This window comes from Camellia sinensis, chromosome 11, assembly GCF_055761805.1.
Source record: "Camellia sinensis isolate YWXY chromosome 11, ASM5576180v1, whole genome shotgun sequence".
Classification (NCBI taxonomy): domain Eukaryota; kingdom Viridiplantae; phylum Streptophyta; class Magnoliopsida; order Ericales; family Theaceae; genus Camellia; species Camellia sinensis.
Genome location: NC_138971.1, coordinates 177617967 through 177628439, shown reverse-complemented (window position 1 = coordinate 177628439; position 10473 = coordinate 177617967). Strand labels below are relative to the sequence as shown.

The 10473-nt window shown below is 32.9% G+C and overlaps 1 long non-coding RNA gene across 2 annotated transcripts; it reads right to left on the bottom strand.

Annotated features, from left to right (window-relative positions):
* Positions 1-1014: 1014 nt before the first annotated feature.
* LOC114314968 (uncharacterized) lies at positions 1015-4328 on the bottom strand. 2 transcript variants are annotated; one of them, XR_014345079.1, is made up of 7 exons: positions 4127-4328; positions 3253-3373; positions 3118-3167; positions 2384-2637; positions 2183-2276; positions 1643-1831; positions 1015-1290 (listed from the first exon to the last, which is right to left on the bottom strand). It is a non-coding gene; the product is annotated as an uncharacterized LOC114314968 (long non-coding RNA). The 2 variants fall into 2 exon arrangements; XR_014345080.1 differs by lacking the exon at positions 3253-3373 and having other exon boundaries at positions 3118-3252; positions 4127-4319.
* Between the last annotated feature and the right edge of the window lie 6145 nt (positions 4329-10473).

The following is a 10473-nucleotide window of genomic DNA, read 5'->3' as shown; positions in this document are numbered from 1 at the left end:
TTTGATCGTGGAATGTGACAATTGGTGACTAACATGTTTGGTCGTGGAATAAGACAATTGGCGACTAACATGTTTGGTCTGGAATATGTCACTTTTCGTGACTAAAGTGTTTTAACAACTAAATGAATTAGTCGCAGTAATGATATGTTTAGCGAGTAAAAATTTAGTCAGCAAATCTAATTTTTTCCTGTCTAACAAAAGCTTTGATCGCTAATTACTTTTGCCGATTCTCAATTGGCAACCAAAGTGACGACCAAAAAAATTGGCCACGTATAATTTTTGCTGACTAAAAATGAACTTTTGCCGACCAAGTTTTTAGTCGGCAAAAGTGTGATTTCTTGTAGTGATACCTGAATGGCGGTAATATTTTCAACAATTATTCTCCAAATAGCACCTAGTTGACCAGTGCTTTCCCAACAACACCTCAATAGCAACCATTGACAGTAGTAAGCATAAACACCACAGGCCTCGTCAAAAGTTGGGCCACCTCTGGTTATGAGGACATGTATGTAATGTGAATAACATGCAATAGATATATTTGTTAAACGCACTTGAAAGGAAAAAAATCCCAGAAGCAACAGGGCATGGTTAATGTGTCATCATATTTGCCTTACAATAAATGAAAGTGGTTTGTATACATGTTAATCACATATCAAGTTTATGAAATACATATCAGCTTGCCTATAAAATGTTAAAATTACTTTCGAAATAATGAGAGAAACATGAGGAACTTGTGCACAATCATAGATTTTTATTTTATTTATTTATTTATTGTTCTGAAAAATAATGAGGTAAAAGAAAGAACATATAAACTTTACAAATATTTAGGTCTAAAAAGACAAAAAGAAAACATTGATGTTGTATAAGCAATTGCTATTATCCTCGTTAAGTATATGCCTTTTCTATCAAGATTACTTTCATCTACTTGAAGCCAAAATACATAAGAAATAGTTCAAAGGGTGAGGGGGGGTTGGGGTGAAACTGTTTTACCATGCTCCAGACAGACATTTTCACTTTTTACATAATAAAAAAAAATTATATTAAAAAATAAACTAACTGAAATTGCAATTCATCCAGCAAATTCTGCATCTAGAGAAGGATCCAGTTGATATAATAACAGTATTCTGAGTTACCAAATCACAGGGATAAGAAGGAGAAGAGAGCAAGTAGTTAGCTAAATACAAATTGAGGTTTAACAAAATCATAGATAAACAAAATTCAGATTTTACTGATACAGAAATACCCCGCCAGCTTGTCTAGCAATATTGTGCCACCATCATTTAACAAACCCTATGACAAAACAAAGATTTGTCAAAAACTCAAGTGAAAAAATAAAGGTCAAATGATACCATAGAACTTAGAGAAAAACAAGGCCAATAATGTTTCATGAAAGCAATACCAATTAAGTGAGATCACAAGTGACAAAATAGGTATCCAGCAAGGAGGGTGAGGGACAGAATAGGTGAAATACACTAGTGTAAGATGATGCAACTTTCTGTTTAAGAACAATCTTAGAATCTTAGCAACCAATACTTCTCCGTATTGGATCTAATTTCCACATAATGTCACTACCTCCTAAACTTTACAGTTAGCAAAAGGCCATCATTCATATTTTCACATCCAGTATAATATATTGACTTACTTGATTGTTACACAAGATCTCTATAGAAAGCTTAAGCTTTTGCCAAGGCTTCAACTGAAATGAACCATCTCCTCCAACAGCTGGATGTTGTAACTACCCTATTGGCAATCCAGGAGCAAAAGTTCCATCAATGTCCATGTTATCTAATGGTTTGTCAAGAACCATATTTTCTACAACATAGTTAATAACCTACAAAAAAAAATTAAATAAATAAGAACTTGTTTAGACAAATTGTTTGCTCTGCATCTTTCTTATTAACAAGAGAAAATAAAAATTAAAGCTTAAAAGTTACACAACAAACTGAAACGCAACACCAGCACAAAGCTGGACTTCAAAATTAGGCCTAAATAGAGATCAAACTCACAATAATTTGAAACCAGGACCTCTAGTAGGAAAACAAACCAATACAAGCTGGTGGTCAATATTGAACGAATAATAACTACCAGTAGTGTCTCTTTCTACAGGTGCATTGTTCCATGCAAATGAAGCACATAACTTTAAAATTTATGAAACTACTAACAAAACCAAATAAAATCATACTTTATGCATTCTCAATATATGAGGTGCACTCAGTTTCCCTTGCGTAAAAATCTGGACAGCTGAGCCCTCACATGGATGTAAATAAAAGCAACATCTGTAGAAATTAGAATAAATTCAGACGAAAACGAAGATCATCTTAAAATTGGTCAGTTCAAAAAGTAGGTAGTAACTAAATGGTTTTAACAGTATGCTGAATTTTACCTCTTTGTACTTAAGGAAAACTAATTTTGCCCACTGAACCATGCAAACAACAGTACAAGACCAAAGAGAGGGAGGGGAAAACAAAGTAATGGAAGGCAATCATAAGAACAGAAATAAAAAAAAAAATTAAAAAAATTTAGGTTCATTTGGAACAATTTTTCTCCAATCGCTGAAGCTTGATATCCAAATCTCTGCCTTCTTTTGGTTAAACAGTGAGCCAACAGCCCTTTAAGAGTTTCATGAGCCAAATTAATCTGCAAAATTACATAAGGTCAATCCAATAAAAAAGTCTAATACTAATTTACCTATAAAAAGTCAAGATTTTGCATACACACCATTTATGCTATTGAAAGTCAAGGTTCCTTGCATTTATTTATTTTTAACAAGAAAGCACAAAAATAAACACAAAAGGGAGAACAGAAAGAATATTGAACTTTGTCTACCTATTAAGGTCTTCAAACATCTGTTGTATTAACTTTTGCATCTTAAATTTGCGCATTTAGTTTATATAAGCTCTATAATTTATAAAATTCTAACATCTTTGAAGCTTAAACCTTGCCTCATTGAAGAATCACCTCGTCAAGACACCTTTTCAGAGGTGCCATACATCTAAAAATTAAGTTTTTTGATATGAAAAATGAGTCTTAGAGAGTGGTAACAGCAGAGAATAGCATCTGGTATGGGGTTAAGGCAACAAACAAACAAACAAACAAACAAACAAAACAGATGTGTACCTTGTCATCCTCAGGTTTCCCAATGATGTTAAGGTCCGCCGAATACATTTCTGCAGAAAACAATTGTGGTGTATCCAAATGGATAAACAAGCTTCCAAGTCTCGTATCCACAGCGAACCATACAGGAATGTTTACCTGAAGAATTGAAGTCAGTCAAAAGCAAAATCCACCAGATTCTTGGCTAAGATACAATGCAGTGTGAGTTAGCAATCCATTTCATCGCAAACAGTTCTTCATTTCTCTCCTCAAATGAGACCTAAAAAGAAAACAACAAACTTGTTTAGCAACAAATTACTAGAGTATAGACCTAAAAGAAACATATTTCTAATAAAACACCATGTGACAAATCAACACGAATACCCCCACCATTTCCCCCAACTAGGTAATTAACATGGTGAAATCAGATATGAACCACAAGAAAAGCTAAAACAAAAGCTAGAAGGGCTTGAAAAATGAACATGAAAAGTTAAATTTGGAAATCTTCCTGAGGGCACAACCTAGTGCACATAAAAGGATAAATTGAAATTAAAGGTCAAGAAAAGTTAGGAATAAATCCGTGTTCGTAATCCATCTGGGTTTCCCACATTTGCTTCAGTTTTCTCATGATCTTGACTAAAAGTGGACAATACATTTTGTACTAGTTAATTTCTTTTAGTACATAGTTTGGTATTAGAATACCCCCAGTCATGTCCCAAAGTCAAGCTCATCAGCTTGAATTTGGGATTTATGTCTAGAAATCAAACAGTAGAGCAAGTGTGAGAAATCAACACAAAATTTGGGATTTTGAGTTAACAAATCAACACACAATTAAACAAAAAAAAAAAATCAAATAAAACTCTAGAGCAATTGTGAGAAATGGGGAAATATAGGAAGGAAGAGAGAGATAGAGAGAGAAAGAGAGAGGCCGAGATGTACAGAGAGGGAGAGAGAGCGAGATCGACAAAGAGAGAGAGAGACTGAGAGCGACAGAGGGGAAGAGAGCCCGAGAGCGACAGAGAGAGAAAAATACCTGTGATTATGTGGTGGCGGTGATTTGCAGGTGGCGGTGGCGAAGTACAACGGTGGCAAGCGCCGGTGGTGAGTGGGGGTGAGGTTTGGTGGTGTTTGAGACAAAAGTGTATATCGTGTGTGTGTGTGTGTGTGTGTGTGTGTGTGAGAGGCAGAACAGAGTGTAAGGCTCCCTCTCAAATTGTAGTTTTCCCGGTTGATTCGAGTGTAGGGTTAGTTTTATGCTTTTAGGTCATATTTGATTCATAAGAGCGAAGTATTAATAATTTTATTAAATTAGTGCGGTATTTATTATTTAATTAGATTAATATTTATTGGATTAATAATTTTATCCTTACTCTATTACTAATAATCTTATAAATTTGTTAGATTAATTATCTATTGGATTAATAATCCTAAACCAAAGTGTTAAAACAAACATTGGATAATTGGACCCATAGATTAATAATCTCAATCCCATGCTTTAATCCACCTAATCAAATATGATCTTAAATCATAATTTTACATTTATTTTTTAAAATTCAATCTAAAATATAATCATTATTTTTCAAAACTCATAATTAAACATATAATTCAAAACTCATGTTAAAACTCAATTTAAATTAGTGTTTTAATTTTTTAAATATTTAAATATTTTAAAAATATTTAAATTTTGTTAAGATTTTAAATATTTTAATATTTAAATATGTTACGATTTTTTTTTAATTTTTTAAATATTTTAATTTTAAAATATTACGATTTTAATATTTAAAATTTTAAAATATTTTACAAAAATAAATTCAAACTCTATTTTATAAAAATATTTTTAAATATTTTAATTTTTTTGTTATGTATTTAGTTATGATTCGAGTGTAGAGTTTTGAAAATAGTATGGAGTTTCGAGTTATGTATTTGGTTATGAGTTTTAAAAATAATTTCTTAATTGAGTTTTTTTTATATGTTTGGTTACGATTTGAGTGTAGAATTGTTTTTAAATTTAAAATATTAAAATTTAAAATTATTTAAATTTTTTGAATATTTAAATTTTTACAATTTAAATTTTTTGAATATTTATTTTAATTTTTTATTTATTAAATTTTTTAGATTATTTAAATTATTTAAATATTTATGATTTAAATTTTTTGAATATTTATTTTGAAAAAAAAATATTTCCTTTGTAGTATTTTCAATTAAAAAATTGATTAATGTTATTTTCTGTTAATAATAATTTTTTTTAATTAAATTTTAAAAAGAGTTTGGTTACGAGTGTTGATCAGAATTTTTAATAGTGTGAAAGTAGTGTGTTCTGTTATGAGTTATAATAATTTGAATTAAGTTTTGAAAACTCTTTCCAAAACTTATAACCAAACAAATTTTCTTACTTCACATGTCAAATCAAACTTTCAAAACTCAATTCCACACTCTATTCAAAAATCATAATCAAACAAATTTTCTACACTCAAATCATAATTTCAAAACACACAAACTCAAAATATAACTTATATTCTCAAATCATAGTTAGAAAGTCTTACCAAACGGAGCCTAAATATATCGGGCGCCAAAAATAATTTGTTTCCCTCTAAAACAAATACTACAACCTTTAGCGACAAAAGAAATTTTTTGTCGCCAAATAACAATAAATAACGACTAAATATTTTGCAGCCAAAGATTGAATAATAGCGACTAATATATTTGTAGTCGTTGAAAGTATTTTATAAATCCCTTCAAAATATTTGAAATGTCTCTCTCCAAAAATTTTAGTTCTTTGGTGACTAAAATTCTTTTTTCCTGCTAAAAATAAACTTTTGGCGACCAAAATTTTGGTCGCCAAATGTAAAAATTATAATTTTTTATTTTTCATTTGGTGGCTAAATGATTTAGTTGCCAAAACTCAATATACGGTGACTTAAATTCTTTTTTGTCATTGAAAATAAACTTTTAAAGACCAAAATTTTGGTTGCGAAAGGTAAAAAAATAATTTGTTATTTTCCATTCAGCGACAAAATGATTTTAGTAGCAAAAACTCAATATACAGCGACTAAAATTTTTTTTTGGTCGCCAAAAATCAATATACCCCGACTAAAAAAAATTAGTAGCTAAATATTTTACTTTTGGCGACTAAATTTTTTTTAATCACCAATTTTAGTCGCCGAATGTGCATTTTGTTGTAGTGTATCTCGCCCATTATGTGTTGGGTTCTTTGCATTATAGAATTATCTCTATCTTTTGGGTGCTATTTGCTTGTGAAGACCCATAAGGGTAATGCAAAGATTTTGCATTATATAATTTTTTTTTATAATTTCAAAAATGCCAATGCTATTCGATCAATACTAATGATTAATTTTTTTTCTTACAGATGCTTTTTGGCGTGGAATGGTAGATATTCCTTTTTTGTCTACGGAGGGCATGGTTTTTGTACTACTTTTTATTCTGTATGAAATTATTATTTTCAGTTGGAATATACTTGATTTCTATGAAATTTGACATTAAAAGTTATTCTCTTTTTTGGATGGTTGTAAGTGAAATACGTGTTGTGGGATTTGTATACCTGTTACAGGCTGCGTGGGATACATACAGGTTGTGGACAAATTAATTAAAATAAAAAATATATATAAAATGATATTTTTGGCGACCAAACAATTGATAGCCAAAAATAAAGTTAAATATTTTTAGCGACTAAATAGTTAGTAGCTAAAAAAAGAATTAAATAGAAACAAACCTTTTAGCAACTAAATATTTAGTAGCCATTTAAAAAAAAAAAAAGACTTTAGGCGACTTATGATTTAGTAGCCAAAAAAAAAAAATGTTTTGGCAACAAAAATTTTAGTAGTTAAAAATGTGATGTTAAATTTAACTGTAAGCTTTTGGCGACTAAAAAATTAGTCGCCAATTTAGCCTTTCAGTGACTAAAGATTTTGTTGTCGTCAATACCTTTCCTTTTGGCGACTAAAAGAATAGTCGCCAATTTAGGACTTTTGATATTTTTTAGTCGCTAATACCTTCCCCGACAATCATCCTGCGACAAATCCGGCGACCAAAAAGTTTAGTCGAGAAAATGTTTTGGCGACTAAAATCTAACTTTTGGCGACTAAAAATTTAGCCACCAAAAGTGTAATTTGTTGTAATGTGTGTGAGAATATATTAGGGATTATATATATATATGGTAATATATATATTTTGTATATTGAAATAAGTCGTATTTCCTTTTTTGTTCTAGAGTTAGATTGTTATATAAACCAATGTGTTCTTGTATTACGATTACAATTGAATAGACAGAAATCTTACATGGTATCAAAGCCGTCTTTGAAACCCTAAAACAGCAATCACGACATCCTCTAGTTCTGAATTACAATCTAGGTGTTTGGTGGTTCAATTGAGGTTGTTCTCTAGATCGTCGGAGTTGACCTATCCCGTAATCTATCTCTGGTTCGTCAAGATTCGATCAATCTATCTATCGTGATTTGTCTGTTTGTCAGTGTTACCCTTGCTCCCCTCATCTGTTTATGGCGACTCGTTTGGGTTCAGGTCGAAACCCATCATCGCAACCCATCTAAGTCAAAGAGGACTCTGGTTGTCTATCTCTACCTCTCTCGCGCTTCACATGAAGGTCTAGTCTGTTCTCTCTCCTTACGAATGACAGTTCCCTAGTTCTCATCTGATTCTGGGTTAATTCGTCTCTCTTTGTGGTTCGTTGTTGGTTGCTTTGAAGTGGGTTCAGGTCTTCTCTTTCTTTGCTTGTGATTGGCGATAGATCTCTGTTATTACATTTTGATCCATATAATGGTAGTTTTGGGTTATTACAGGTTGACTCATCAGTTTTCTATTTATTATAGTTTACCCAATTGGTTCTCTATTTTTGGTTCATTATGATGTTGGATACCTATCAGCTTCAGTCTCCTACAAAGCCCAAGACGGGACTACTAGCATCAGATGAGTGTGTGGGTTCAGGTCTTCTCTTTCTTTGCTTGTGATTGGCGATAGATCTTTGTTATTACATTTTGATCCATATAGTGCTAGTTTTGGGTTATTACATTTTGACTCATCAGTTTTCTATTTATTATACTTCACCTAATTGGTTCTCTATTTTTGGTTCATTATGATGTCGAATACCTATCAACTTGAGTCTCCTACAAAGCCCAAAACGGGGCTACTGACATTAGATGAGTGTGCTTTTTGCCATCAGCGAGGCCATTGGAAGTATCATTGTCCCAAGAAGGGACGTCTGTTTGCCTCATCTTTTCAGTAGTTTTAGACTCAGTTCCATGCTCATTTTCAGAGTACTTTTCAGACTCCAGCCACTTAAACTGCATTTGCTTCTGTTTCTGATCCTAATTTAGCTTCCTTGAGTGCTCTAATTGCTCAACTTCAGCATATATTGTCTACATTCGAACCTTCTCCGTCTACCTTAGTTATTTCCTCTCTTCATTTAGGTTTGCTTGGGTCTCCTTCAGATATATCTTCATCTATCTGGATTTTTTACTCTAATGTCTCTCATCATATGACTCATCATCTCTTATTCCTTCAAAATTGTATTCCCCCTCCATTTTCTATTACTGTTAATGTTGCTAATGGATCTGGTATGTCTATTATATCTGTTAAATCTGTCTTACCAACTGTTATGTCTGATGTCCCCATTCCATTTGTCTTTTATGTTCCTCAGTTATCTGTTAGTTTATTATCTATCAATCAGCTTGATGCCTCTGGTTTTGATGTTATCTTTTTTTCTCTTTTTTGTTCTGTGCAGGATCAGATGTCCAAACAACAGATTGAGACTGGCCATAGAGTTGGAGACCTCTATGTGGGAGAGAGCTTGCATCTGCCTATGACAACATCTTAAACAGTTTTTTCCTCTTTTCAGTTAGATTCTTTGTTCAGCCATTTCTACTTGTGGCATTCTAGATTAAGGCACTTGTCTGCTAACCGCTTACGGTCTTTAGCTCAGTCAGTTTTATTGGGTAAAGTTTCTCCTAGTGACCTTACTGAATGTCAAGGGTGTAAACTTGCCAAGCTGATAGCCTTACCATTTCGTAAAAGTACTTTCATATCTGATACACCGTTTTCTTTAGTTCATACTGATGTTTGGGGCCCTTCTCATGTTCTCACCAAAGGGGGTTCTGCATACTATGTGTCATTTGTTGATGACTGCACTCGTTATACTTGGGTTTATCTTATGACTCATAAATCTGATTTCTATCAGATATATCGTACATTTCAGTCTATGATTACCACTCAGTTTAGGTCTACAATTAAAATATTATGGTCTGACTTGGGTGGGGAATATTTTAAAAATGAGTTCTGTGAATATTTGGCCAATTTGGATACCATTTACCAAACTTCCTGTATAGATACACCTGTCTAGAATGGTCGAGTCGAGCATAAACACCGTGATCTCCTTGAGACAACTAGGTCTCTTATTCTCTCTGCCTCAATTTCGGCTCCATTTTTAGGAGAGGCAGGTCTTATTGGTGTTTTTCTTCTTAACCACATACATACTCCCCTTCTTTTTGGTTGGTCTCCTTATGAGACTTTGTTTTTCCAAATTCCTAACTATTTCCTCTTTCGTGTGTTTGGGTCTGCCTGTTTTGTTCTTCTTCCTTACAAAAATAGGACCAAACTTAGTACCTGGCCTTTCCTCTATGTCTTTTTAGGTTATAGTCCTACTCAGAAAGGCTATTGGTGTTACGACCCTATTTCTCGTCGCCATTATGTCTCTCATCGTGTTTCTTTTCTCGAACGTTTGCCTTACTTTCAGCTTCCTTCTATCACTGCTCCGGTTTTCAAAGAGGATTTGGTTCACATTGATCCATTTCTTTCTAAGGTTCCTCCTAATGAGTACATCTCTACCATTCCCCATGACCTTGTTCCCTCTTCTTCACTTTCTACCCTTCTTGTTGAGTACCTCTCCACTAACCCCCCCGAGGCTATTCCTACTTCTCATCTTGCTTCACCTCTGGTTTTCTTTCCTCTTTCGGTTTCTTTTCCACCTCCATCGTTAGTCTATTCTCGTCGCTAGGCTTCCCATCCACCAGTTGTCTTTGTTACCCAAAAAGCAACCTAAAAGGGGGGTGAATTAGGTTTCTACAAATTAAAATTAATAATAGCCCAATAAAATTAACTACTAGTACAACAAATTATTAACAAACACAATGATGAACTTAGCAGTAAATGATCAAGCAGAATAACAATGAAGTATAACTAACATACAAGGTAAATCAAATTATTAACACATGAATATTAGATAGCTATAACAGTAGTAGGAAAGTAAAGAGATTAGGGAAGAGCAGACAAACAGATTTATAGTGGTTCGACTTCAACCAAGCCTACGTGTCACGACCCAAACCCGCCCCTATGGGTTAAGGCCATAACCGG